General features: G+C 43.6%; 1 protein-coding gene across 1 annotated transcript in view; it reads left to right on the top strand.

Moving 5' to 3' along the window:
• Window positions 1-7,674: 7,674 nt before the first annotated feature.
• Window positions 7,675-27,452, top strand: part of MARCHF3 (membrane associated ring-CH-type finger 3) — an 83,949-nt gene continuing 64,171 nt past the window's right edge. The window contains exon 1 of the mRNA XM_054186096.1: window positions 7,675-8,059. The gene's annotated coding sequence lies outside the window, so the exon portion shown is untranslated. The remainder of the gene's footprint in view (window positions 8,060-27,452) is intronic.

Genomic DNA, 27,452 nt, shown 5'->3' with positions numbered 1-27,452 from the left:
GACACCAAGGTCAGTGAAGAAGGAGGGGGAGGAGGTGCTCCAGGTGCTGGAGCAGAGATTCCCCTGCAGCCCATGATGAAGACCATGGTGAGGCAGGCTGTCCCCCTGCACCCCATGGAGGTTACCGGTGGAGCAGATATCCATCTGCAGCTCATGGAGGACCCCACACCGGAGCAGGTGGCTATGCATGGAGAAGGCTGTGACCCTGTGGGAAGCCTACGCTAGAGCAGGTTTGCTGGCAGGACTTGTGACCCAGTGGGGGACCCACACTGGAGCAGTCTGTTCCTGAAGGACTGCACCCCGTGGAAAGGACCCACACTGGAGCTGCAGCCATGGGAAGAACTGGCGTTGGAGGAGTTTGTGGAGGACTGTCTCCCATAGGAAAGACCCCATGCTGAAGCCGGGGAAGAGTATGAGGAGTCCTCCTTGTGTGGAGGAAGAAGTTGCGGAGACAACATGTGATGAAATGAGTGCAACGCCCATTCCCCGTCCTCATGCACTGCTGGGGGGGAGGAGATAGAGAAAATGAGGAGTAAAGGTAAGCCTGCGAAGAAGGAAGGGGTAGGAGGAAGGTGTTTTTAAGGTTTGGTTTCACTTCTTACTATCCTACTCATTTGATTGGTAATAAATTCGGCAAATTTCCCCAGGTTGAGTCTGTTTTGCCCATGAGGGTAATTGGTGAGTGATCTCTCCCTGTCCTTATCTTGACCCACGCACCTTTTGTTATATTTTCTCTCCCCTGCCCAGTTGAGGAAGGGAGTGATAGAGCAGCTTTGGTGGACACCTCATGTCCAGCCAGGGTCAACCCACCACAGTGTTCCAAGATTGTTAGTATGTGTAAGCTGCAAGTCTGTAAGAAACTTCCTTGAAAAAGTGTAGGGGTCTATCCTAAGTTCTCATTTGAAATGGAGAAGAGGGCATTTACTGCAAATAAAGAGGACACTTGCTTAAAGACAGCACACTCTCACTGAAGGAGAGTCATATCTAAAGAACAATGATCACAATTTGATACAGCTGTTACTAACACGCAAACACTGAATAGTTTATTTTTCTTCTAATGGGATGAACATGTGTTGTGCTTAAGTCTATTTTATCTACAACAGCAAGCTTTGAGCTTCTTAGTACTTGAGTTATTCCCAGACACAAGGAAAAATAAAAAGAGAGTGAATTATAATTGAGCCAAAAGAACCAAATAAGTAATGAAAACAGCATTTATTAACTTCAGATATGTCTCTCTGAATGCTACTAATTTCAGAGTGTAAAATGAAAGTAAGAAACCCTAAGAGTGTCATTAAAAAATTTTCTGGCCTAAGATACAGGACTTCTCCCCTAGACTCCAGTTATGCTTTTAAAAAAAATCCATGCTAATGTGTGATCTTTTCCCCTGCTTAGGGATGCTTATGGCATAATTCTCCATCATTACAAATCCAGTGAGCAGAGAAAACGTGTTTCTCTGATATTATGGGAACAGTGCTTGGTCCTATGGATTAGAGTTCTTTTGTAATTGAGCCCAGTCATTATGCTTTCTGATGGAAAGGAATCACATTTCAGTTCTGTCTGCAACACAACTGCAAATCCATTTATCATGTGGCAAGAATTCCATTTTATCAAGGGTTACTGCAATCCTGTTAGCGCATCGTCAATGTAGGGATGCGAGGTAGACAGACAGAATGCCTAAGTTAAATATAGTTTCAGGAGGAGGAGAAAGATTGATTTCCTGGAAAAGTCAGCTGTTTTAAGTTGAATAGTTTGCTGTAAGTACTGGAGAAAGTTGTTGGTATTTTTTATATACTTAATAGATCCTTTAACGCAGAAACTAATCTGTACCTGCTGCATTTCTGTTCTTTCTACTATAGTGGTGCTCAGTCTTCTCTCAGGAATAGGGACACTGACAAACGTGTCTTCACAGGGGGGAGAATACAGACACAATACCCAGTTAGAAGAGCAAACTGAAATTCATTAGGATTCATTATGGACTTTAGCTTTTGGAGTATGGTTCAATAAGAAGCCAGCTGACCTGCTGTGGTGAAAGTAGGTGGTTCCTATATGGCTCCATCTTACAGTGTCTTCAGCATTTGACAGATCATTTGCAACTCAATTCTGATGTGTTCTGCAAGCTGAAAAAATTCTGGGCAGTGGGGGATGAGAAATTAAAACTTCCTTCCAGTTCAGCAACTTGAGTCCACTCAGGAAGGGGTCTGAAAGTATCCAAGAGTTCCCAGGAAGGAGAGCTGCGCGCTTTTTATAGCAGAGAGCTTTAGGTAAGTTCAGCCACATCATCTGACTATACCCTACAATTGACAGGACTTCAGAAACTTCCATTTCATAGCACTTCACCCTCCTCAAGAGGTCCACAGAGAGAGACAATGGACACGATGGATTTACTACTAGTTTTGCAAGAACTAAAGAGAAGCTTAGAAGTTTAAGCATCTCCTTAAAACTGCTTAAGGCTTTTAATTAGCAATTCTGTAGCTGTTCGATCCAAAACTTAAATTACAGACAACTGTTACTTTTAAAGGAAAATACTCATCCTGACTTTAAGTAAGAAGTTTATTCTTTTTGTAGCCTTACTTTACTTTTAGGGCCTGCTGCTTTACCTTGATGTGGTCATTTACATTGTAGAGGAAGAGTAAGTTGAGGAGATTGTTAAAAAAAACAAGCTGAAACGCCTCAGGAGTAAGTGAATGGAATTGAGTAACGCAACAAAGCGTTATGTGTGATGCCTTCCCCAACATGAGAGAAAAAAACAAAAGGGCAAAACTTGAAATAGCAAGATGCTTCTTGAATTTTATGTTGCAGCACAACTTTGCCCTATCGACAGTGCTTTTCATCACCATTGACAGAAGAACAGGACCCTTGAGACAAAAACTTCTAATTTCTGCAGTTCGTAATGCTATAGTCAAACTTCTAAGTGTACCACGAGTTACTGTTAAATAATAGGTCTGAACTACCTCTGTATCAGCAAGCGTCATTTGCTTTCCTTCTAAAATCTCAGATGGTTTCAGAGGGCCCAGGTTTTTCCTTACTGAGGGTTTGTAATAAGAAAGCTGGCATACAGCACTTTTCAACCATAGTTCAAGTGCTTTTCTAAAATATAGCATTGTTATCTCAAAGATATGGAGGACAGAGGTCATGTGGACTTGCCCCATTTCCCAATATACATCACTGACAGAGGCTGGAATAGCCATCAGAGAGCAGTTTGCCTTTGTTTTATTTTTAATAAGGTCTGCTTGGGGAAGGAAAAAAAAAAAGGAAGCTAAAAGCAAACTTCTTAATCATATAGGAGATGATGAATCCCTTGTTCCTTATTCATTCAGACTGTGGAGGTTTTCTTCTGTAGCCAGTGCCAGATATTTTTTCCCCCTTTATTTTTTAAAGCAAATGATAACAGGATTTTTATAATAGCTTTTGTCTCTGGCATATCCTTTATTAGTGAGATGGAGGTTTTCCATTCGTTCTGGCTGTGGGTGCTAGTATATAATACACAAAGAAGGGGTGGCCGCTTCTTCCAACTCTTCCAGTGTACAATCAAACACAGCCCTGCATTGTGCATGCCTCAATCCTATTTTCCTGGTCAACACAAGTAGCAGATTCAGGTGTGTGAGAAAGGTCGTTGTAGACACACGTGCAACCAACAGGCCTGGACTCCCAGGTGAATGTTCTATGGTGTGGAAAGATCACTGCCAGCCACTCCTCTACAAACACCACACTGTCCTTCCAAAACCAAAATGGGATACACCGCCAAAACCTTCCAACGGTATTTGAGAAGATGTTACTGTTCTACAGTTTTAAGGGAGTGGAAGTCCTGGTGTCATCAGTTTGGATGCAAAAATAGGAGGTGGAAACAAGTCAATATGGAGTGTTGGTGGCACACCTCAAAGAAGGAGCTGTGCTCTAATTGTTTACAGATAAAGCACCACAGGACAAGGTGATGAGCAGGAGGCTGACAGTTGGTTTTGCATGGTAGGTGCTACTGCAGGTTTCTTATTGCAAAATTAGGTTGCATCAAGGTTGATGAAGATGTTATTCCTTTCTCTTAGGAATACAAAATACTGAAGTAAAAACTCTGGGAGACCACCTTCTCTTCCAAAGCCAGCAGCTCTCCTCAGTGGAATAAGGCAGCATTCAATGACTATCTTCACATGTGAACACTAAAAGCTCACATCTTCTAAGACAGAGAGGTGTTTCAGCATTCCACTTCCCTGCCATTATCAGTCCTAAAAATAGCTGTGTGAATTTATGATCCCATATACAAAATAATTAATTAACCTCAATGAGACCAGAATTTTACCTCAAATAGTTAACTACTTTCCATTTCCTTTGACATATGGGGAGACTGAATAAGTGCTTGTGTGACTAGCAGGTCTGCCACCTTCATTTTCCAAAACCAAGAAAGGATGTATCATACGTAAATTTGTGGGGTTTTTCTTCTTTTTGAATATAATAAATGCAGCAGGCTCCCAACACATGCATCTATCTAATCGAATGTGTTAAAGTATAACCTTAAAATGAGATGGCATATGCCCCTGCTGAATATATCTTTATGGAGGCATATGCAACTTTGTGAAAACTGGCAATTTACTCTTTTGACAGTGAACATCGGCAGGAGTGCAAGGCTCCATAATGTACCTTCTCTGTAATGTAAAAAGAGCTTGAATACTAGATGAATTTATTTCCTATTTCTGGCCAATTAAAAAGCACATACACAATGTCCTATCTTCTTCCAGTAACTATAAATAACAAAAAGCCAGCAGGCTTTCTTGCTTATAAGGTCTACTTCTCCAACTCTTTATTTGTGTCTTTAAATTACACACAGTACCTAGAAGGGAATGTCTCATTTCTTTGAGCATAGCACTCCTAGCACAGTGTCTTCCCATCCAAACTGGCCTGTGATACATCATCTCAGGCTCCCTCCTAGCTCCTTAAACACAGCTCTTTCCATAAAACATGGTTCTCATTTACGTTGTATTTTTTGTCCCTCTTATTAGCATCTAACTCCCCAAAATAACAAAAATTCTGCATATAGGCTTAGCCACTTCTGAAAGTATTAAACTCTGTTTCAGTCTTGTGCATGCATTCATCGTTAATCACACAGCCATCTGGATTAACTAGGAGTGCAGCAACACGTGGAAGTAAACAAAGCCACATGTGCAAGTTTTTGCAAGATCATAGCTCTTTTTTTTTTTTTCTGCTCAGTGACAGCATCACTTTACAGTCAGCTTTGCTCTATACTGTACCAATATCATGCCTGTTTTCCATCATGTTCTGCTGGCAAGAAGGCTCTGTCCCATTCTTGTGAAGTTGCTGTTCCTTGGATACCCAAACCTGATTTCTTGCAGGGCAGGACTGGAGCTGTGAGATACAGCTGAACAGGAAAGTTTCAGCAATTAGGGAATTCCAACTCACTTGTGCTGCTTTGGCAAAAGGCATAGTAGGAACAACAAAAGCACCCTCTGTCCTCTACCCTCACCTCTTGTAGCATTTCAGATCAAATTATAGTTCTTGGTCTTTATCTTCAGGTGATAGACAACAGATGCCCAGTTTATCCAAAGGGTAAAATGAGTTCCTCTGGAAGACAAATACTCTCAGGTATCTGTCTTGTCTGTGAAATGAACTGCAGCAGCTGAAGGCACTCCGCATTTTTCCTTCATGTTGCCTTCTGGAGTGTATGCAGTTGATCAAAACTGTATGCACAGAATATAAAGTAAATCTCCCCCAATCGTACACATGCACAAATCTTACTGCAATGAGACAACTACACCCACTTCTATTGGGGAGAAGATGAAAGAACATGTGACATTCATTACTGGAATGCACCTAGATACCGTGGTGATCAGGGCACATAAAACTGTCAGCTTTAATTCAGGGCCTTACTATAGGCCATATATTTTTAGCCTGCCTCCTAAAGAAATGAGACTTGGATCAAGTAATCATGTATCAGTCCAATTCTTTTACTTCCCTTCTCCCCTTCTTCTCTCACTCCTTCCTAGAAACGTTTAACACAGGGACCAGTTCAACAAAGCTGGGGTGGTTTTTTTCAGCTGTTACATTCCTACAAGTTTCCTGAAGATCTGCTCCAAAGAAGGTGACAGAAATCTCTCCATCCATGTCCCCCACTAGGGAAAAAGCATGCTGAATGAAGCCACCATGCATTTTGGCCAGCTGGGTGCTCCCAAGCAAACAGCAGAAGGGCAGCTCTGTACTGGCTGTGACATTTAACATCTCTCATCCAGAAGGCAAATCACAGCAAACATGCCAAGGAGTCACATTGCTGCAGTGGAAGGAAGTTTATGGGATAAAGAACAGGAATCCACTGGTAACCAGGCTCATTAATTTTGTTTCTCACAAAAGAGACTGTTTAGATGGAAACAAGCTCTTGGAATGCATCACTGCAAAGTTCAGATGCTTAGAGACAAAAAAAGTGGTCAGAAGCCACACTTGTACACAGATTTGATGTGTCTACAGGTCTAGATGCATGTTGAAGCTTCAGCTCTAAGAGGAGGGGCATCCGTTGCAACATGGTCTCCGTGGTGGTAAGGGTTGTCGCAGAAGATCTGTTTGCAAGGCTGAGTTCCAAGAGACTTCATTAATGTTCCCACCCCAGTGAACACATACATTTCTGCATAATTTAACTCACCTGCTTTCTAACAAGGTTTACTGAAGGACTCCAACAACCAGTGTTGGGCCCCCTCCTTTATTTTAATACAGTGGTAGCACCTGTATGCAGCTCCTGTTTCCACCTGGAAGAGCACCTGTGTCAAAGGGGGTGAGCACACAGACAGGACCAAAGAGAGGTTTCCATTGACAGGAAAGCAGAACAAAGGCAAAACCCCATACAATTAGGCTTCTAGCAAAATTTAAGTATACCGTGGTGGTTTAATGTGCAGTTGTATCAAGAGAACACAACAGTTTTACAAAAATATAGCAAAATAGATACTATCTCAGCCCTGCAATGTTCATTTATTTTTGAACAAAGAAAGCAAGGTTGCTTAAGGGAGGCCATGAAATGAAGAACTATAATTAAGCAAACAAAAATATTAGCCTTGAGGTTTCCCTTAGGTTATTCATTGCTATCTTAGGAACTTGGAGCTGTCATTTTAGATGGAGCTTTAACTGAGCTTCAGCAACTTCGGTGTTTTCATTGACATCGGCAGGAGCTTCGAGGCGCAGGGGTGCAGCAGGCTTCAGAGAAGCTTTTTCTTGCAGAGTACAGGAAATCTGGTATTTTGAGCTTTTAACGTCTTTTTGACTAAAAACTGATGAATTGTGTTTTCCATGGCGTGTGTTTGTTTGTCTGTCTGAATACAGACGCGGGTGTCGCACTGCCGTTCCCGTGAACGCCGACCCTTCCCGACGGCTTTTGCTACCGGGCAGCCCCCGCTTCACGCTGCCGCAGGTGCCTCCCGGGCGGCGGGGGAAGCCACGGCGAAGAGCACGCCCGCGGGGAGCCCTTGGCCACCGGCAGACAAAGGGCCGCTGGCCCCCGCCGGTGCCGCCGGGCCGGGCCGGGCCCTGCGGGCGGGGGCGGGACCGGGACCGCCTCCCCCGCCGCCGCTCCGCGGGTCAATGAGTTGTGAGAGGCGGCGGCACCGCGCTGCAGCCGCCCGCCCGGCTCCGGGCTGCGCGGCGGAGAGCGAGCGAGCGGGCGGCGGGAGCCGGGTCGCCCCGGCTACCTGGGAGGCACGTCCCGTGTTTGCAGGTGGCCGCAGCGGGTAACGGCGGGAGGAGGAAGCGTCTGCCGGCGGATCTGCCGCCTCTCCCCGTGGGGCGGCGGCCATCCGCCTCCCCACGCTAGTCACTGGTCTCCCGAGGGGCCGCCGGAGCCGGGCTGCCGCCCTCAACTTGGCCAGCGCTCGCCTCCGCGCCCGGCCCCGCCACCACCTTGCAGCCCGTCCGTGCAGATACACGGCGGCAGGGACAGCAGCGGCACCAGCAACGGGCGCGTCCCAACCCCGCCAGGAGGAAAGAGGAGGAGGAGGAGGAAGAGGTCTGTGAGCGTCTGCCCGCCCGTGGATTGATGGCAGCGAAGTCCCGTGTCGCCAGCCGAGCCGAAGGCACGGTGCGTGGGTCGCTCGGGGGCTGGCGGCTTCTGGTCGTGGCTGTTTTGTTGCTTGTTTGGCTGCTTTGTTTGTGTTTCGGAAGGACGGTTGAGGGCCCGGGTAAATGAAGTAAGTGTAATTGGACACACGCAAATAAAAATGCCTGGCTCTGAGAGGAGTGCGTTATCTGTACAGAGATGAATTACTACTACTTTCTTTTTTTGTTTGTTTTGGTGGGGGTTGTTGTTTGTTTGTTGGGTTTTTTTTCTTTTTGTATTATAGCTGACGCTTAATGTTAACCCTATCGTACAAAAAAAATAAAAATCAAACCCCAGTACCAAGAGCAAAAATGACCGGGTTAAAGTGATCTAGCTGAAGACTCTTTCAGTCAGGATTACCTTCATGATATTTTGGAGGGAGACGGGGGGCGAAGACAAGAAACACAGTTTCTTTCTGTTACAGGGGTTGTGACAAACCCTAGACATTTCTGAGGTTCAGCCAGGGGAGCTTCATATCCTTTTGCCTTTTTTTTTTTTTTTTCTTTTAGTAGCTAGGGATCATATGGCTCTTTGCAGATATCAGGGATTAGGAAGCTGCTCAGTAATAATGCCCGCATATGTCAGAGGAGTTTAACTTTCAGCGTCAACAAATTTAAAACTTAATTTTAACCCTGTGTTGCACTCATCTTTGGACGCGGGCTATTGATCGCGCGTACAGGAGGTATGCCGAGTAATGTCTCAACTGTGACTATACAGAGTAATCTACCCATTTCGAAGTTGTGAAACCAGTGGAAGCAGAGGATATTTATCTATTAGAAATGACTGGTTTTGGCAAGGATATTTACAGTCCATCCAATGCCCGTTGAAATAAACAGAAAAACTCTCACTGATGATGACTCATGTCTGTGGGCTTCAGACCAGGCTTCCAGTGTTGGAAACCAGCTGGTGCTGATCCTTAGCAGGGCACTTACTCCTACTCCTCTAGGCAACCCCACTACGGTCCCCGATCCTGTAGGTGACACTCCTACGGTCCCCACCGCTTGTAGTGGGAGGGGGTAAGGCGGAGAGAGGTAGCAGACAACAACTAGTGGGATTATGGCTTCCTTTATCTAAGTGTATTTGACAATTAAAAATAGTCTGGGATATGCGTTCTTTAGGGTTTTAAATGTCACTGACCTTTAATTAATTGCTAATGGCTTAGTCTGTTGCTGTCTCTTAGGCTGATGAAGCAGACGACTTGCAACTTGTCTTTCTGTGTTAATGACTACTGTGACAGTATCTCGGGGTGTACGATGTCTGTTTTGAAACTTCAGATGAAGTGCCGCAGTTACAGGTTTACTCGGGTAATAGACTCATTGGGGAGCACACAGATTAGCTGGTTGCCAGATTTCCCAGACAGAAAGGCCCTTGTCTATCATTTGTTCTGATCTCTTGCTTATTATCGGCCACAGGATTTCACAAGTAAATTCTTTATTAAGCCCATAACTTCTGTGTGGTCTTCACTTGCCGTTAAAGACAGGCTCCGTCCACAGCAGGAGTTCAAGCATGTTTCAAACTGTGTAGTGGCTCACAGGCTTGAGCTCTGAATGGGTGAGTAATATCTGCTACTTCAAATGTGTGTAATTAGGATGAGAGCTATTTTGGTCTATCAAAATACGATTTTGCATATAATGCTTATTAGAACACATCAGGATAATTATAGTTCTTGTGGCATATGTACTGGCAGAGACTTCCCCTCCTTGCATGAGAATGAAACGCTGTCGGGGGCTCCTCAAAGTGACTTTGCACTTGCCGTTGGAAAGTTCTTTATTCTCTCTGAGCTGTGGTGCAAAAATGATACCCCGGTTTCTGCTGGTTTCTTCTGCATTCCTGAATTTATCTGTCGTGCACATCAGATTCTGGTTGGGCTTTCTGCCTTGTCTTGTTATGGCTTTCTGCAGAAAGAGGAGAAAATGCTTTGGGTCATATCTGGACTTCTCAGCCCTGCATAGGGTTGGGAAGGTGGGCTGCCTCTGCTATCCCGTGGGCATGCGTGTGGCCATTGTGGCTTCCTGTTAGATGTAGCTTGTAAGCTGCTTCCCACTACCCATCCCCTTGGATGAACCTTGCTGTAGAGCATGGACCAAATCAGCCAGGGTGATGTAACACCACCTCTGTGTGAGCAGACAGTTAAGGCTTTTGGAGCGTGTCGAAGTGGCATAGGGCAGTGGGTCTTATGGTACCCAAGAGAGTTCCTCCAAAGATAGCACAGCTAATTAATGCAGGTATGGTAGCACATTCTGTGTTGTAGCTGCAAATTTTCTTCTAAAATTCCTCCTTCCACCGCTGGTTAGCTGCAGATACTGTGGATACCGATTCAGGACCCTGCCCGAGACTAGTCTGTCTGTTGCCTGCAGTGGCTGGACAGTAGAGAGGATATTTTGCATCCTCCTTTGACACTGCTGGGGTTGGCTTAGCTTCAAATGTTTTTTAGGCGGTTGAAGACTAAAGAGGTAACAACAGCTATATAGCACGGGCCTCTGGCACAGTTCTGCCAAAGAAATACCACAGCCTGATGTCATGCTGTTGCGGGGGCCAGCCCTGACTCCGTGAGAGGCAGGAGGCGAAAACATGGAAAATGAGTGGGAAATCGGGGAGACAATTTTCTAGCTTGCTCAGTTACTCTTCCCCACAGCTGGGAGCCAGTGGGGCATGTGGATGAAGTAGGACCTCAGGGAGAGAAAAAAGCCAGTCCTCCTTTGCCAAACCTCTGGCTGCAGTACTAGGTAGAGGTGGGCAAGCTCAGGTACTGGCTATGCTTTTACCATGGTCTTCACACGTGCTAATTTATCCTCTGTATTAGTGTGCCCACACTGATTCTGGTGCTTCAGCTGACTCCCGTAATGCTAGTTGTAACGTGTATGTTCTCAACCTGCAGGACTCCATTGGAAAACATCAGAAGGAGAAGTAGGAGGGAAAGGGAAAAACAACAAAGACAGCGGGGAAGAGAGAAAATCTGGCATGTTGTTCACGAAATATGGGCTTATCTAAAAGGAAAATCGACATATGTCTGCTCTCCCTTTTCCAACACCTTCCTGAATTTGTGTGGAGTATTGCTTGTTCCTTCGCTGCAGTAGATACAAACTCTTTCAGACGTGTGTAGTATTAGAAACGTCATCTACATTTGAAAACACAGCTAACATCTGCATAGCTTGTTCTTCGCAATTAGGTTTTTCCCCAGGTCCCTTGATACAAATTTTAGAGGGGTTGTTTTTGTTTTTGCCAACCTTCTGAATGGATGCATCCTCAGACCGTCGTTGATAGAATGACGTATTACTCTAAAGGTGACTCCAGATAGCTAGAACAAGCCCAGAAGAGACATTGTGGGCATCCTTCATTTAAAATAGAGCATAGATTATAGACCAAGGAAAAGTATGTGAGAACATTATAAAGGTAGGCACAGCACATTTCCACTGCTGGGCAGGGTGTCTTCCTTTCTGTCTGGAATCTGGCAGGAAGAAATACTGCCGCTCCTTAGAGCCACACTCTTAAAGGGAGGAAAAGTATTAATGACACTGTGCAGGAAGGCTTGTCACAAAATCGAAGTACTGAAAATCACCAAAGTGATAACACAAAGTAGAATGCTTATCAAGGAATTCTTGCCCTACCCATATGTCATCCTCGCTGTGTCCATCCACTCGGAGCTGTGCTGTAGTTATTCCTCAGTTCCCTTACTATGATACAGCCCTTCCCACAGCACCGTGTGTTATGTCTCTCTCTCTTCTGATTACTGAACCTGTTTTCACATGAATCTAAAACAAAAGGAAGGGAAAAAGAGCTAGGATCTCTCAGTTAAGCTTCATCTAAGGCACTGTAGACCAAAATTAATTATTAATTCCAATTATATTTTATGTCTTGGAGATATTGATATTTTCCATTCCAGATTGATGCCTCTCCAACTTCCTTTTTTTTTGCTGCAATAGCAAAGCTCTTAAACACATGCCTATTTTTAAGCCTGCCAGCAGTCTCTTTGACTTAATTCAGTTGAATGGCCTAGAGTGGCCAAGGGCATTCATTTAATACAAAATCCTCATTGGCCTGATGGCATTATAAGTTGTTGGGGGTTTGAGGGAGGGGGAGAGAGGGACGAGCTGTTTCTTCCTGAAGACTAGCACGATTCTGCCACAGCTCTCCTGGGTCAATTCAAAATGGGAATTCTTGTTGCGTTAAAAATTCTGGTCTCTTGGTACTTGCTTCCATCCTGAAATTAGTCTTTAGTGGAAAATTTAAAAAAAAACCAAAAGAAAAACAAAAAAAACCCCCAAAACATTCCCCTGGAAGTATCAGAACGTCTTCTTGTTTTGGTGTTTCTAAGGTGAAATGTTTAGTTTCCAAACTTTGTGTTTGAAAACAGCATGAATCCGTCTCAGCCTGACAGGGTCCTCCTCAGTCTCTTGAGTACCATTGGTGTCCCCTCCTCAGAGCTCCCAAGCAGGACTGCCTCTCCCATGGGACACTGGGATCTCAGAGGTCCTCACAGGTTGATGGCTCCCAGATTCAGATTAAGACCCGAGGTGAAATGCCTCAGTACATTTTTCCCAATATAAGGATGTGGTATTCTGTGGGCAGACTTCATGCTGACAAACCTCCGTTTTTGATGTGAGACTCACTCATTCAAAATCATTTTACCAGGCCTTGTTCATTCCCATTGAAAAATCTGAGGAATGGCATTTCAAGATGGAATTAAAAACGGTAACATCCACACAACACTTAATTGTAACAAAACCACATGTTAAATCTGTCCCAGGTATGTCTGTTTCTGACCTGGAGTATGTCTGCATCCCCAGTCCTGGCACTTTAGCATCCTTCCACACTTCCTTGTCTTCACCTTTTCTCTGCTTTCGGGTGTTGCGCTTTCCTGTTTTTCCATTTTGCTGGTATTTACTCGCTTTTTTTTTTTTTCTTGCTAGCCTTCCCCTTCTGAAATGTAGGTGGTAGAATGAGCGTATTTGCTAACATCATCATTCTGCATTTGCGTTTTCCTTTTCTCAGCTCAGTGTCAGCTTGTGCACTCTGCACAATTTAGGACAAGGATTTCTGTCGTCACCCTCCTGTGTTTGTACAGTGCCTGGTGCAGTAGGTCCCCACGCTTGGACATCAGCATGCACTACCGTAGTAATCATGGTCGTATCTCTTTGATTATATTAGGGAGATCAGTAAAGGAGATAAACTTCCATGTTCCACATGTGTTTTCTGTATTTTCTCTCATTTACAATTTGTTTTGAATTTTGTCACCTTCTCGTCAGTGTGGTTTACACAAAGAGCAAACAAACAGAAACTTTAATTACTTGGAGAAATGGCAAACACAGAGCATGTTGTGCTTAGGACTGCTGAAACATACAGAGAGCTTTTCAATGCCCAAGAAATTTGTACTTGTAAGATATGAAATAGGAATCAAACAATTTGGCTAAGCGTCATGAGCTGACTGATGTCCTTTCTACATCGCAGCAGAGGTGGGGTTCTGGGGGTGGGAAACGGGCTTCTTGACTTGCCTACATGGGGAACGTCTTCCCCTGTTGTAGGGAAACTGGTGGAAGATACTTCCACCACAAGAGCAGCCTAGGGCTGTTCCTTAATATGTTCCCCACAAACACCCTTGTCTTGCTGTGATGGAGCCAGTCCAGAAGCTTTGTGGGAATTTGAAATGGGGGGGGGGGAACTGCCTCCTGCTCTGGGAACCTCCACCACAGCTGCTTGGAAGGAGACCCTGCTTCTGTTCCACCAGGTGCTCGGTGGAGCTGAAACAGACCTGCTGTGCTTGAGGCTTTGCAGAGGCCAGAGGGGTGGTGCTCAGCTGGCTGAGAGAGGTATGCCAGCAGAAAACGGCTTGTTTATTTTCTAGTAGGACTAGTTTGGGGGTAATTCAGCACCCAGAGTTGTATCACTGTAAGTTACCAATGAAGGGGAAGGAACAAGAATCAGCACCAGGGCTGAAGGGGGAAGGGGAAGGAATGTAGTCCTAATGCTGCTGTAATATGGCTTAAACGGGGAACTGCAGCCCATCTGGTTTGCTGAATGTCACCTAGAAAATTTCTGTGTCCCGGGACCATGGCACTTTAATCACTCGCTGTACCTTCTTATTTTTTTCCTCTCAGCAGTGATGTTATTTAGAGTTGAGGTGGCGGATGCCAACACGTAGAAAGTCTGGTCGCAAATGTACATTGCCCCGTGCAAAGTAATGGCTAATAACATCATCCATGCTGTATTCGTGGATAAGGCAAATAACAACCTGCCTGCTGAAGCTTAACAAGCCTTGCCATTTCCAATTAGCTACAGGAAGACAGAGTGAGAGGTGACAGCTTCATAGCTACGATGTAGATCTCTCAGCTCTACCAACAGCAGCTATTCAACAAAGATGAGCAAGCTTAGGCCGTGGGTTGGGGTTAGGCTGGAAGGAACTGCAGTGTGTACACGAGCTCCTGAACTGCTCCTCAGGCCAGTTAGATTTTATCTAAATAGGAGTGGAAGTAGTGTTTACTTGCTGGTGAAAACCACAGCTTGCTTAAGGTCTTCTGCACATACAGTGTGCCTGTAAGGTGGGTGGGTATGGATACATTCTCGGGTACCAGCTGGCCTCTGCTAACTGTCCCTGTGCTCAGAGCTGCAGAGAGAAGGCAGCTCTATTTCAGAAACTTATAGCTGTGCTAGCATGCAGCCCAGCCCCATCTAATGGGTCCTAAGGGTACATTTACGGAGTTTTTTGCAGGTAGGGGCAAAATTGTTCTACCAGGCTGCATTAGAGTTATTACCTCATATCTGCTTCTGTGCCAAAAACCAGTCATACAGTTCTGGCTTGGCCTGGAGCATTAGGTATACCAAGGTTCCATTTTGCCTCCAAAAGCTTGTGTAAACATACCCTCCTTTGGCATCATTCCTGCTGCGGTGTCCCACGCTGACCCTGGACTGGAGCTTTCCCAGGCTCCAGCAGCACCAGTGCGACAAGCAGAAATGCATGTGCCCATGAAGAAGACCCTACAGTTGCGAGGTGTCGGGTGTTTACCCTTGGGGCAGCATGAAACCCTTCTAACCCTGCTCACCTGTGTTGTCACATCCTCAGCATTCTTCATTGTCACGGTTCAAGAAGGACAGGGAACTGCTGGAGAGGGTAGAGCAAAGGGCTACAAAGACGATTAGGGGACTGGAATATCTTTCTTAGGGAGAAAGGCTGAGGGACTTGGGTCTTTTCAGTCTGGAAAAAAAGACGACTGAGGGGGGATCTTTTCAACACTTACATATACTTAAAGGGCGGGTGTCAGGAGGATGGGGCCAGGCTCTTTTCAGTGGTGCCCGGGGACAGGCCAAGAGGTAACGGGCACAAACTTGAGCATAGGAAGTTCCACCCAAATGTGAGGAGGAACTTCTTTACTTTGAGGGTGGCAGAGCACTGGCACAGGCTGCCCAGAGAGGTGGTGGAGTCTCCAACTCTGGAGACATTCAAAACCCGCCTGGACACGTTCCTGTGCAACCTGCTGTAGGTGACCCTGCGCTGTCAGGGGGGTTGGACTAGACGATCTCCAGAGGTCCCTTCCATCCCCGCCACTCTGTGATCTGGATGGTGTAAGGAAACAAATGGGGCAAAAGGCAGCCCTGTCCACAAGCAGGAGAAGGGACCATTTTACCTGTAACTAAAAGGTAATCGTCACATCCTGGATCTATAAAACAAGATCCACAGCATGCTCAGCAATGTGTGCATATGGAGACAACACTGAGACGTGTAGATAGATTTTTACGGTTGTCACAGCAGCCATCAGAGTATTTGGAGAGGATTCCCCTGCACAGACACAGAAGTTGCTGTGTCTCTGTACCTGGGACAGCAAGACTGGACAAAACCATAAGCTGGTCTGAAGCATTTTTCAGTGCACATAGTTGTTCTGTTGTTGCTGCCCTTTTCCTTGGGTTATTTCAGTCTGTTATTGTTGTTTTGCTGCTGCCAGCCAGAATCTTATAAGCTGATTTTTTAAAAACAGGCCACAATTGTGTAAATGTTTTTTGATATGTGAGTGTTGTAACAAATTCCCATCTAACAGCAATGCGTTTGTTTTATTTTGTTCTCAGAAGGGCTGATTACTAGCATGCGTGTTTCCTGAACAACCAGTTTTCTCTTCTAGTTGTCACACAGTTTGATTTCCTTATACCACAGATTAATAATATCAGACTCATTCCTGCTGGCGAAACATGGTGCTTGACATCATGTTATCTCAAAATAAACAGAAAGGATGAGGGGTCTATTTATAAAATAGGTTATAACCAAGAAATTTGTAACCAGTATGAACTGACAAAGAAACAAGGCATACTGGAAAGAAATGATGGTGAAAGTGTCTGCAGTTTATCAGTCCTTAAATTCAGTATTTCCATAAATGGAGGTTATGAACAAATCTGTCTGTGATAGCTGCCGGGATGTAATATGCATGAATACCTGTAAGTCTTTTGGCTCATTTGTAATGGTCTTCTGTTGTTTGGTAAAATCATATTCAGGCCTGAAAATTGAAGTTATCAGTATAAGGAATCTGTATTAATTGTAAGAATATCTCCATTCATTTTAGCAAAATATTTTTTGCAAATGGAAATTACTCTTTTGGGAACATTGCTCTTCTAGGCATGCAAATTTAATTTTTTATCCTTTTGTTCCACAATATCTAGCAGACTGAAACCATTCTTGTGACAGAGAATAGCAAATGCATTTTTCCAGATCTTGACAAGTGGAATATTTTCATTTCTTCCCAGGTTCTTGAGTGTGCTGCCAAAAATGATTGTATATGTTTCTTACCTTGTCTGTCAGAACAGTTTAAAGAACGTCCTCTTCTTCATTAAAGTCATAATTCTGGGAAGACTGCACATGGGAGGAAGAGTTAGAGCAAATTTTCTCAACCACACACATTTTGCATTCTGTTTTAAGGAAAATTTCTTGCTTACCATGCTTTATTTTATATCCAGCTATCACATCAGAGCCAGTTTGACGGAAGAGTGTTGCAACTTGATTTAATTTGTATAGGTTTCCAATCAGAACTTCCAGTCGTTAAATATATTATGTAAACAGTTTTAAAACATCATTTCCTAATGAATTTTCTTAGAGAAGACAGATAGTGGATTACTGTTAAGAAAGAAAATGTTTTTCTGAAGGTGACTCCAGCCCTTACGTACATGTCTGCATTTCCATATCCTGTAAGACAGCCCTGTAAAGTTTGACGGAAGGTGTTTTTACTTTGCGGACTGCTTCGGTGGGAAACAGCAGGGGCTAATAGAAAACGTGTAGCAGAAGCAGTTGCAAAGGGAAGGAATCCGTGATGGTTACACACACGCAGCTGAAGCAATGCGAGTGAGTCTACTCTGCTGGAGCCAGAGCGCGGCATGAGACTTTCTGTGCGTGTGTGTGGTGCACTTTGAAAGCTCTTTTGTGATGCACGAAGGCAGCTGCTCGATGGCAGAAGCGACCCTAGAGTTTCAGAAATACATTTAAAACAAGTGTATCGCAAGCTGCTTCTGTCTTGTTTTGAAGGTTTGGGAGGGTGGAGTTTTGGGAATGTGTTTGTGTGCTGGCAGCAATGGCGTGGGAGGTACGGAGTTGTTACTCGTTCATAGCGGAGCAGTCCTTTCTCAGCTGGCTTAGGGTCTGCGGATCAAAGCTAGCGAAAACACTGAATTTTGAGTAGCCTTCGCCAGATAAGTGATCAAAATAGCTTCAGCAATCTTCAGAAAGGTAGTTTGCATTCAGCCAGGTATTTAAAAGAAGGGGAGGGAGATTTCCAAACTATGGTTCTTCAAATACCTGTGCTAAAAAGTATTAGCAATCAATGCAGTCTTTTAATTCCATCGATTAATTAAAATTAGTTTTTAATCTTTTCATTTTTGCTGTCCAGAATTGTAACTGTTCCTTTTCTTTGTACTGCCCCTTTGGATTGGATTTTGCTGTCTATGTTTCCAGTGACTGCACAAGAAAGTTTCCTGTCGTGCAGCCATGGCTAATGTAAACTCAAGGCACAATTTTAGGAGAGTTTTGAACATTGTGCCCACAATACTTTTTATCAAAAACACATGAAAATTGCAATTCTGCTATCTCTTTGAGGATAATATTAGCATAGTTCTCATCATCTTTACACTGTACTTACTTGAGTCTTAGCTTTGTGTTAAGAGCTCTTGTGGAGGCATTCCATAAAACTGAACAGAGATTAAAACTAATTGGTTTCTATGTAAGCCATTGTAGAAATTTGAATAGTAAGTTACAAGAAATTATCTTTTTTTCCTGCAGTTGAAAAACTTTGTCACAATAGAGTTCTTTTCCTCTCCCATTCTATAAGATTTTTCATAATGAAAAAGATCATTCATTATATGTTTTTAAAAAGCTATAAACTATGGAAATAAGAAGCAATGTGATTACTGAGCATCACTTATATCCCCAAAGTTTCAATGATGCAAAAGCAAATTACAAGAGCATTTCCAGTACCTCAAGCGAAGATTTTGCAGATAGTAGTCATGGTGGGTTTCTGGCCAAGAAGTAGAGAAGATGTAAAATGCCGGTTTCAAATTTCAGATCTGAACCGTAAGCTTTGAAAATCCCATGTAGAAATTGAAGGAGGAGGTTACTCATAGTATAACAGGAGATGGGAAATGTCACAGCTTTTAGAAGTCAAACCAATGCATCTTGCCACCTTTGCAGATATGTCCATGGTGCATATCTGAAAGACTGTGTAGGCTGAATTTCTCAGTTAAGAAAGAACTATTTTTTTGGTCATTCTGGGTTGTCCCCAGTTCCAAAAGAGTTCTGTAGGTTTGTCCGCTGCTGACCAACTCTGTAGCAGAATCTTCATTGGGACCTCTCTGATTTTAAGTCTTCTCATCTCTGCCTCTGTTACCTTGTGAAATAGCTAAGCCTTAGTATTCCTATATGAAAATACATTCAGAAGAGATTAGTTAATGCATGGAAGTCAAGACACTATTGAGATGCATAGTTTTATAATCTGAAATAATTCTGTGTCCCTGTTAAGAATAGTTTTTAATTTTATCTACTAATTATGAAAAGTATGGAATATGATATCAAGGGAGAAAATACTTACATCTAATTAGGTAAAACTTACGTAGCTATTTTTTCTGAAATTCTCAGGTTGCCTGACAAACTGTTTTACTTAGCTCAATTTAGGTGTTAGTCTTCTATTGCCCACCCCAAATATATGGCTCATGTGTTTAAGTTGAAAATGATGACTGTGAATAATTTGTCAGTGTGTTGTTTGCTCACTGTTTAATCAGAGAATCCCATGACTATTCAGCCGTCGTTTTTTTTTTTTTTCAAGTTGTATGAAAAATGGAAATCCTTGGTAAAAAATATTTTTATATTTAATTTCCATAATGGTTACAAGTTGATCTGTGAGCCAGAAAAGGGTGAGGCAAGGGACACATGCTTTCACACATCCATGTGAATCTTCACCCTTCTATAAGAGAATCCTCGAGTTACTATAAGAAAGGGAAAAAAAACAATGCAGTTTATCTTTGAAAATTGTAATTCTTAAAAGAAAGAAAAAAAAAAACCAAACAAGCAAGCTTGATATTAACCTAAGCACAATTTTGGAGCAGAGCAGAAGGCTTTTCTGCATCGTGTCTGCTTACAGGAGTACATCTGCTGGTGCCAGACTGAGACCTGGCTTTGGTTACCATTAGGAACTGTCCCAGCATGCTAGATTAGGTGGTTGAATACATGCCCAAAAAGCCTGGGGTTATTTGGATGAGTAGATAGAGTCATGCCGTGATGATTGAGTATGAATCTGTTATGAGAGCAAGTATTCATTCACTCTCTGAAAGTCCTGAGCAGAAAGAACCTAAGCTTTTAAATACAGGATACGCCATGCAGATGGCTGCTGCGGTATTGTGCATAAACTTCTAGGCTCACATTTTCATGTACCGTTCTCTGGATTAAATGCTTCAACTTTAGGCAGGAGGGTTCAAATCAGTCTCTCACAGCCTTTTGAAAGGAGCATTCAGGGGTCGTTTTTCTTGTTGGGGAGCTTCCAACAGCATGGTACCCTTTAGTTAAGTTTCAGATCCATAATCTTTGTCCAGTTGTTCTGGTTTGAGGTAAAACAGAACCAATTTTCTGTTTTGTAATTTTACTTTTTAGCTGGGCCTCTTCTAACTGACTAAACTCTGAAAGTAACAGCATATTGTTCAGACACTGTTCCCTCTCAGAGTGATGAGACCTGATTACACCAAGGAATGGTATGCACAGAGGCTCTTGCTTATACTTATTGCTATAACAACCAAGGTCAGCTAACGTCGCTGCTTGCCCCGTTAGAGGGTCAGAAGCGGAGAAGCACAGAGGGGTCCCACCTGCAGGGAGGAGGCAGATGGGACAGGTGACCCCAAACTGACCAACAGGGTATTCCATCCGATATGCATCACACTCAGTATAAAAGCTGAGGGATCAAAGGGGCAAGGGGCTCGCTCTCTTTCTTCAATGGCCGATGTGTGAGGAGGACCATGTCTGTTCGTCTGCCTTTGATCCCGATCCGAGCACTCCTGACTCTCGTTCCAGAATTCAGCTCCTGTCCATCGCTGACTCCAGTCTGGGACTGTCCCTGTGTCTGCTGGTGACACAATTGTCATCCTGGGAGCTGGATACGGTTTTGTATATATTGTATACTATTTTTCTTTAATTTTTATTATTCTGTTATTATTTGCTATTTTCTTATTTATTATTATTTTCATTAAAGTAGTTTAGTTCTTTTTCTAAAGTCGTAAATCTCCTTATTTCTTCCTCTTCTCTCTGAGGAGAGAGCAGGGGGGAGGGCCATCTGTCATTCTGATTGGCCAATCTGGCCAAAACCGCGACACCAATCCATAGGCGTGACCTGGAATTCCCTCCCCCCAAGCAACAGATTTGGTTTAGGACTGTCAAAGGGAGTCTGAAGTCCGACAGAAACTAGTGTTGCATGAGATGCTGGAACAGGTCCCTGAGCAGCAGTGGGATTTTGCTGCCTGGAAGGCTTCTCTTGGAGAACATAGGAAGCCGGTCAGTGGTGCTCTGCCTGTGAAACTCATGTCTGGACCGGCGCCGCATCGTACCGCTCTCGCAGAACTGCAGTGTGTGGTACGGCAGTGATCTCTGGACAAAATCATCCCAACTGGGATGGGGCTACTGTGGGCATGTCTGCGGCTGGCGTGTCAGCTGCAGTGGGGTTGTGTGCAACCTTGAGCTGTTTTTCATGTTTGTACTGGGTCTGGCTGGGATGGAGTTAACTTTTTTCTTAGCAGCCCATAAGGTGCTGTGTTTTAGGTTTGTGGCTAGAACGGTGCTGTCAAGGCTCTTGGTGTCTTCGCCCTCCTTGTCTCATGAGTAGGTTGTAGGTTTTGGGGGATGGCTGACCTGAGCTGGCCAAAGGGATTTGCCATAGCATACTGTGTCACGCCCAGTAATAAAACTTGGGGGTGTTCTCCTCCAAGGTGGCCATTGCTGCGCATCCGTCTGCCTGTGGGAAGAGCGACTGACTGCCCCTGCATCACTTCTTTCTTTTTTCCCCTTCTTTCCTTCACCGGTTAAACTGTCTCTATGTCTACTCATGAGGTTTTTTTGGTTTTGCTCTTCATGTCCTCTCTCCTGTCCCTCTGGGGGCAGGTGAGGTGGGCAGTGAGCAAAACTGTATTAGCACTTGGCTGCTGGGCAGGGTCATCCCACTACAATGCTTTATAAAGGAACTGAGGAAAGGAGCACCAGGCAGGTAATAGGATTGGTCTCCCAGGAGGATGCTACCTTCTTTGCTGATGTTTTTTTCTTAATGAGACGGAAAGCAATATAATGATCATTTAATTTGGGTAAGGTAGAAGGCTCCATAGTTCCTCCTTGAATGCAGATGTAGAAGTCATTAGCCGCAGGACAGGATGCACATGGGGGTTTTTTGAGTCCTGTCCTGTGATCCAGCGCAGTCTAGGATCTTGCTGGCCCCGGAGTCACCCTGGGATCATGGAGGCAGAACAAAGCTTTCATTTTCTTTGCTCTAACTGCTGCCAGTAAACACAAGCTAAAACCTGTTTCTGTTTTGTGAAGTGAGGTGATGGATGACAAGTAGTTAAATAGATGAGTTAATTTGAATGCTGTCCTACATAGTGTAAATATGCATTTCCTAATGAGGAATAACTAAGTTCTCCCTTTTGTATGTACTGCAGTCACACTTACTATTTACAAATGATGCAGCAATTTTGAGTAACTGTGGCTATTTAATCAACTCATTTTTTGATTTGCCAATTATGAATTTGCTCAGAAGGCAAAAACCAGAGCCTTATGTGCCTAATATGAGGCTGCAATGCAAGAGTGACTGATTGGATTGGTGGCTTGTGCTGCGTTAGTGATCTCTTTAAGCTACATCAGTGCCTTCATTTTCCCCCAATTTTTCAGTGGGAAATTTCACCTTAGCTAGTTTGGTTGTTTTGACCTCCTAAAGCATTTGACATTGTCCCCAGTCCTTAAAACAGAGCTGCTATCATTAGCCACAGGCATTTAATGTTGAAAAATTTGTGCAACAATAGATGAAGATGTCAAAGTGGGAAAACGAGTTAAAAATGTCTGAATAGGCTCTGTTTCCTCAGATAAGGGAAGAATGAGAAGTTGAAGCCTTTTGTCTTTTTCCTCTAAGAATATACTAAAGAGAGAACAGTTTGACTAGATCACATAGAATGAGTCCCCAAAGTTGACTTTCTGGCATAGGTGTCACCAAAGCCTAATGGAAATCATTCCATTTTAAACCGAAGTCTTGAATGCATTTTCTAGGCAACTTTTGCCCTTTAGTCCTTCCTACTTCACTGAATTATATTTATCTCCCTCATCATATTGATAAGAGTCTCTTAGCTCATCTCTGGACATCCCAGTGTCTTTTTTTGTAACAGACTATTATCTGTCTTTTTCCCTTGGCTCAGAATATTTGTCAGCACTCAAGGACAGTCGCAGTTTCCTTCGAAAGAAAACTTTGCCGGCAGGCAGGAGGGGTGCTGCAGTGTGCCCCTGGAGGTGCCCCATGGTGCCCAGCAGCGTGGATGGACTATGAGTGGGGACCTGTTTTGCTCTCAGGATGCGCTGGTGCGTGCACAGACACTAAAAACTGCAGAGCTCGGGAAGGGCAGTTCTGCCCTGCTCTGCAGACACAGTCTGTTTTCAGTCCTTTGTGGTCCCATCCCTTGCCCTCCACCATCTTATAATTTAGAAGACCCCTGCAGTGGTCACTAATGCGTAACAGTTAAACCTGTAATCTGTCTCCCTTTTCTTAGCATTTATCCCTCTGTTATTTCCTCATTAGCCCACCTCTCTGAGGCTTTCTGAATGAGGGTCTCCAAAAAACTTGAGCACAAAAAATTTGACGGCTTATCTTCTCCCTTGTACAGCTATTGGTTTCGGTTTTCCTTGTTCTCAGTCTAGCTTGTCAGACTCTTAACGAAGACCCGTAATCTCCTGCTCAGTTCTGCTGCATACTGAGAACAGCATTTTTAATTCTTCTTCTGTGTTATCTGTGGCTGTTAATTTTCTTTCTGACCCTGTCCTGCAAGCAATTAACTGCAGATTGGTCTAACCTTGTTCTTCCCGGTGGTCACAGCAGTCCTTGACATGGATTTGTCACCTCCTCTTTGGATGTGTCCACAAAACCAAATTAAATTTCTCTTCAAAGTCCCACATAATTTTACCTCCTTAATACCTGTCTTATCTAGTATGTTATAGCCACTTCTTTTTTCTCTGTTTGATCTTGTAATCATGTCTGTGTTTTCATTTGTGCTCCCATATGTGATGTTCATGACTTTGTCCTCAGAAAGGTCTTGTCTCTCCTCCTTCAGACCCTTCTGGAAGATAAACGCCTGCCACAATGCCTACAAGGAAACTTGCTGACTGATAATGACACATGAAGGGTAATTCCGAGTAGTTTACATGCTTCTGCTGGAGCATGGGGGATGGACAAGGCGACCTTCAGAGGTCCCTTCCAACCTCAACCTTTCTATCATTCTGTGATTCCACTTGTAAGAGCTATCCTCGACCACTTGTCCAGTAGTTTTCAACATTAACTATATATAATTAGAGCTGACAGTCCATTTTAGTTAAGCAACAGTCCATCTCATAAATAATCACTGTAGCACTATAAAAGGTGAATTATCTAGATGTGAGCACCTTTTACCTAAGTAACTTTTCTTATTCTCCTCTAATTTACAGTATGTTGCTTTTTTTGTATTTGGGTTATAAATGCTTTAGGCCAAGGAGTTTACCTATTTTTTCCCTTTGGAAAGTACTTCATATATTAGCGCAACCATTAAGAAGCAAGTAGCAGATCTTCTTTGGCTGTAATGCCACTATCAATACCAAGTAAGGAGCTCCTTTTATAAATATATATTTTTTTTAATATAAATAAATAAATAAATCTATATAAATATAAAAATGATAAAACTCCATTCCAGAGGGGTTCTGCTGTAGTTTTGCATGTGATGTCCTTGTCGTCACATGCTGCCAGATTCTGGAAAGCCAAGACAAAACAGCAGCTTCCCATCCAATCAAGGCTGAAGGTGCGCACATGCCACTGTTATCCATCGTGCTGTCAGGTACCACGCTGGGTATTTTGAGACTCTGACTTCATACGTTACCAAGAGGAATGCCAAAGCTAACAAAGGCTGATATGCACCTATGCAAGTGGTCACTTCCTCTTACTGTCTAGGAATTTGAAAAGTCACTGAGGAAAAGGAGGACGTGGTTTGGGAAGAGTGACTTCATATTAATGTATGTGTCCTACCTGAAGTGCCTAATGTTTTGGATAGTGAAAATGGCAGGGTCTCATCTACCCTGAAAAAAGGATGATTGAATTATCTCTGAACTGCTGATTAGTTCCTTTAATATTTGAGATGGTTAAGATGCAACATACAACAATGGAAGCATAGCATTGCTTAGAAGTACAACTTTGAAGGCTGTTCTGTTCACTTCCCAGCAGCCCATGTGCAGTAACTGTACTACAAAAGGCTGAGAACAGTTAAAAGTTTGTTCACTAAGGGAGTTGTAGCCCGATGGTGTCTACAGGTTATCAATTGTAATATGAATACTCTCTCTTCTGTTCATATTCTGTAGAATATAGTGATCTGTAAACACGTGAACACAGCTTTTCTTTTCTGTTTTTTTTTTTCCCTGCATGCTTAATGAGGTCAGGTAAAATCACTATTTTCCTTTTTTTCTGTACTAACCAATAATACTAAAACCAATTTTGTCTTCGTGCTGTTTGTGACTAGATTAATTTTTGAAAGGGAATCCTTCTGAACAAAATGTTAGTACTGGTCTTAGGATTTAATATATTTCACATGTGTAATGCTAAAGAATACTCACGGCATCCCCTGCCTTTAGTTTAGACTGTGGATCCCAGACAACTTCTGGAGCTGTGCCTTTATCAGAGCGCAATCAAAGTGTCATCAAGCAGAGATCAAGGGTTTTCCGAGCATTTGTAAATCAGGCAGAGGAGAGTGCTCAATGTTATCTCACTGAGGCAGTTTGCAATGGAGCCGTATGTAAAAGATCTGTAAGAATTTCAGCAACAAACCTCTTCTGCAGCGCCTGTGCAGAGACCAGTTTGTGGCCAGAGTTACAGATACGTTGAACTTACTGCCACAGCAGGTGCACTTTGCAATACAAATAGGCCAATATGTCCCACCTCAATGAATGAGCAGTTTTGTGTGTTGCATGATGCAGATGGACTATTAAGCAAAACCTGAAACTCCTCCCCTTTTGTGTCCGTTCATTTTTGTGCGTCGTGTTGGAGCAGCCACCAGAGAGTCTAGCACCAGAGACAATGCGGGCTTTTAAAGTAGGACGGAAAATCTTGATGAGAAAAAGTCTTTCAGAAAACTGTTCATTAGTATAGGAAGAGGTCCTGTGAACAAAACTGCCCTCCTCTTTAAGGGAAAGTTAATTCCTGACTCTCTCTGATCTTCCTCACAGTTTGTCATGGCTTTATGGACATGTAAGAAACAGCAGAAGGTAGGCATTTCCCCCCTAACCTGTGGTACATAAATATTCTCAGCCCTCTCTCCCTTCCTCTCTCTATGACAAAGGAAAATGCCAGGACTGAATCTAAGCCTTTGCAAATTTCTAATACACAAGGTGTTGCAGTGGATATTTTTCCTTCTCTGGCCTTTCTCAGTTCTGACACTGAAGCTTCCTCGTGGAAAAGGGCTTCGGTTCAGACACGTGTGGTTTCATCCTGAAAGGAATTTGAGGAAGCATGTATGGACAGGCTGGCATGGAAAACTGGAGTTTAAACTTAGTGTCAGTGGGAATGAACTGTGCTCAGTAAAATTTCAGATGGAAAGCAAGGCTCTATGTAGAGACACTTTGGATTTGACTGTGTAACACTTGTTGCATGACTGATCTTAAGGGGATCCTATGCCAACATTTGGTTATGGTGGTTGGAATGCAGTGCAGGACATGTGTGTGGTACGTGGTGCTCTGAGGTGCAGCCAGTGAAAATGACTCCAAATCGTCCTGGTAATTTGACAGAGCCCCGCTGCCGTATGAACTAACTTACTTCTGTATTGCTGCTGTGGAGGCATAACCACTGGAGAGAGCAAGTTCCACCTGGCACGTAAAAGGGGAAACTTGGCAGCCAGGGCTTCCTCTTCCTGCCGCTGCCGTTCATTCTGCGTGCAAGCAGGAAAAAGCCAGGCGGCACTTCTCTCCACCTCGGTTTTATTATTTGTAAAATGAAAATGACTGCCTTAAAGTGACGATTTGAGTAATGTTTTAGTACTCATATCCTTTGTAGAAAGGCATGGTAGGTTTGCATGCTACATAGAGCTTCAGTAAACTGACGATAGCAGTGCTGTTTGTCTGTGATGCCTGAAGGACCAGATTCCTTCAGGATATCTTCTAAAGCCATACCAGGTATGCTGATTTACTTCAGGTAGCCTGCATGACACATCTGTTGGTAGATTATCATCTCTGCCAGCAGTGATCACCAATCACTAAGTTTTCCTTAATGATAGCCAAAGGGAATAGTCATTTGTCTTTTCTCTAGCTTTGCGTTTTACTTCCCTACGCTGAAGCAGTTGCACAGTTCATTTTGCTTCGAGGTTGCTTCAGTCTTCTACGTAAAATGACTGTGATCAAAGCTTCACTTCAGAAAGGAGTTTGAAAAGGTCGTTAACAAGGACAGAATAGTGTTTCTTGATTTTTAAACTTTGCCAGCCCTCAGTTTATTCTCATAGTCTTACAAACGTATTCTCCATTCCAGAAAAAGCTTTGCTTTTTGCCTGCCCCTCCCCGCTCCCCCTGCCCCCCCCCCCCCCCCCCCCCCCCCCCCCCGCCCAGTTCTGGTTTGGCTGTTGTAATTGATGAGCTACTGCAGGTTGATTACCATTTCATTGCCTTTCTTTTTTCTCCGTA

This window comes from Rissa tridactyla, chromosome Z (assembly GCF_028500815.1).
Source record: "Rissa tridactyla isolate bRisTri1 chromosome Z, bRisTri1.patW.cur.20221130, whole genome shotgun sequence".
NCBI lineage: Eukaryota > Metazoa > Chordata > Aves > Charadriiformes > Laridae > Rissa > Rissa tridactyla.
This window is presented reverse-complemented; position numbering and strand designations above follow the sequence as displayed.